This window comes from Apteryx rowi, unplaced genomic scaffold (assembly GCF_003343035.1).
Source record: "Apteryx rowi isolate R43461 unplaced genomic scaffold, aptRow1 scaffold_379, whole genome shotgun sequence".
In the NCBI taxonomy this organism is placed as follows: domain Eukaryota; kingdom Metazoa; phylum Chordata; class Aves; order Apterygiformes; family Apterygidae; genus Apteryx; species Apteryx rowi.
The window spans coordinates 398,011-400,552 of record NW_020450296.1 but is presented as its reverse complement, the minus strand read 5'-3'; positions in this window follow the sequence as shown (position 1 = coordinate 400,552).

The window sequence follows — 2,542 nt, the reverse complement described above, 5'->3', positions numbered from 1 at the left end:
AAAAAAAAAGGAGGCGAGGACGCGGACACACACAGAGATCTCCTCTTTTTCTCGGCGCCTGCACTTATGCCTGGCGGAGCTCGTTCCCAGCCGTCCTGCCAACCTGCTGCCGAGCGCATCCCGTGCCTGCGCTCTCCCGGCGAAGCTGCGGCTCGGCTCTGCGGCGCCGCTCGGCCGCAGCCCCCCCGGCTCCCGGGCGAGCAAAGTTGCCTCTCCCGGCTGCGCCGCTCGCCTCGGATCCCGCTGCCGCCGCTGCCTTGGGAACGCTGCTGCCGCCGCCGCGCACGGAGCAAGGTGGGATGCGCGCGGCRCCTCTTCGGGGCTCGGGAGCGGGTCAGCTCCCAGCTCCTGGGTTTTTTTCCCCCCCTCCCYGGCTCAGCATTCCCGGGATGCCCAAGGAAGGGATGCTGCCAGCAGGGAGGGGTGGGGGGAGCTGGGTCATTGCTATTAATTCCAATGTCTCCTTTAACCTCTTTCTCTCGCRCTGCCGGAAAGTCTAAAAGCTGGGGCAGGGCGAGGGGGAAGGACACGCGCTTTCCCCCCGCGGCGGAGGATGCCGGAGCCGGCGCTTCGCGGGGACACCGGCGCCGGGGAGGTTTGTCCTTGGCACCGGGACGCTTCTGCAAGTTGGGATTTTTTTTTAACGGCTCAGCTCGGGCAAGCCGGGCTCTGCGGCGCTGGAGGCGCACGGCCGCTTCCCGCGGGGGGGGGGTCTGGCTAAGTTAGACGGAAAAGAGACTTTAGCCCTGCCCGGCTGCCCCGGCGTGTAGGAAATATAGCAAATAATAGGATAACGGAGCAGCGGGATTGGCGCCGGGCTCGCGGACCCGGGGTGTCCCGTCTCCCTGTCCCCATCCCGCGCAGCCCCTGGTCCTACGGAGCTTGCGCTCTGCATAGCGGTGGCACCGGAAAGGGAAACTGAGGCACGGAGCGGGCAGGGGGCTTTCCTGGGGTTTGGGGCCGGCTTCCTCTTCCTCGCCCAGCCTCCAGGTCTTTCGGCTCCATCCCAGCCCTGCTGGTGTCCTGGGATGGGGGAACAGACATGTGCATTTTGGGGGGGGGTGGGGTTGTGGCCTGCCTCCTCATCCATCACGCGGCCGCCTCCRTCCTGCCTGGCTCCGGATCTGGCCACGGAAAGCCCAGGCAAAACCCGGGACCTGTTGCTTCTCCTGATGGCTGCCGGAGGGGTGGGAAAGACCCGYTCTGCCCCTGGGATATTTGCAGCTGGCCTTTTCCCGGCTGCTCCGGCCAGTTTCCAGAGAGGCCGTGCAGTGTGGGGTCTGTGCCAGGTTTGTCCCAGCCCGGGGGAGCAGGACGCCTGGGTCCTTCCTCCGGGCCTTGGCTCCGTGATTTAAGGCCGCTCCCTGGGGATGCAGTGCAGGGAGTGGGTTTGGCCTGGGGAAAYGGGTTTAGACTGGGGAAACTGGGAGCAGGCCTGGCTGCTTCCTGGGGGGGGGGGGTGCTGCGATTTAGCACCAGGGAGGTGCCAATCCAGAGGTTTCCCATGCCGGGAGGGACGTGTCGCACCCGGCTGCCATGCCAAGGGGACCGCGAGCTTGGACACCGCGTCTCCCGCCCCGCCTCGTGCCTCAGTTTCCCCATCAGTTAAACATTTCTCCCCCGCGGAGGGCTGGCGCTGGGGGACGTGAGCCGGCGTTCCCAGCCAGCGTTCCCGACCCGCCGCTCCGCTGGGAACCGTTTCACCTTGGTTTTCCTTGTGTGCCGGCGCGGTGCTTCGCTCTGCAAGGATGCGCTGCGTCCCGGCCGCATGCTCAAGGATGCCGGGACCAGGACGCCTGGGCCCCTCAACCCCATGGAGGGGTGTGGGGGGGGGGCACATCCCCAGCCCCGTGCCGGCGCTGCCGGCAATCCGGCGGTGGCCGTGGGCCAGCGGCTCATCTCCGTGGGTGGGTGCTGGGGGGGGGCGGGCGCCCACCCCTCCTGCCCGGGGGCTGCAACAAGGATCCCCTTTCTCCGGTGCCGCCGAGCCCCGGCAGCCGGAGGGATCCCCCCTTCCCTCCCCTTTTCCCCACCTGCTTCCGGGCTTTTAAGCCGTGCCAGCTCTCCCTGCCTGCCAAGAGGCTTCCAGGGGCTGCCGTGCCGCTTCCCCGCTGCATCCCCCCCCCCCCCCCGCCGCAGCCCCCCGGCTCGCCCGCAGCCCATCCCCTTATCCCGTATCCCCCGCGGCCACGGGTTTTCCCACCCAAAGGCAGGTGCTGTTTTCCTTGAAATGCAGCTGTGTTTTGCACGGGCAGTTTGATAGAACTTGGCCGGGTGAGAAGGGGGGGGGTGGGAGCAGGGCCGGGGGGGGCGTTGCAAGGGCGCAGGGGAAGCGGGAGCTGGTGGGGGAAAAACGCCTCGGGAATGGGGCAGCGACCTTCCCGGGAGCACCGGCAGGAGACGCCCGCTTGGCCCCCGCAGGTGCCGGCAGCGGCACGCCGGGACCGTGCAGCTCGGTGCAAGATCTGTGCATGCACATGGAGGGGGGGGACATGCATGGATGCAGCCGGGGATGCAGCCGGTGCTCCGATGGGGCACGTTT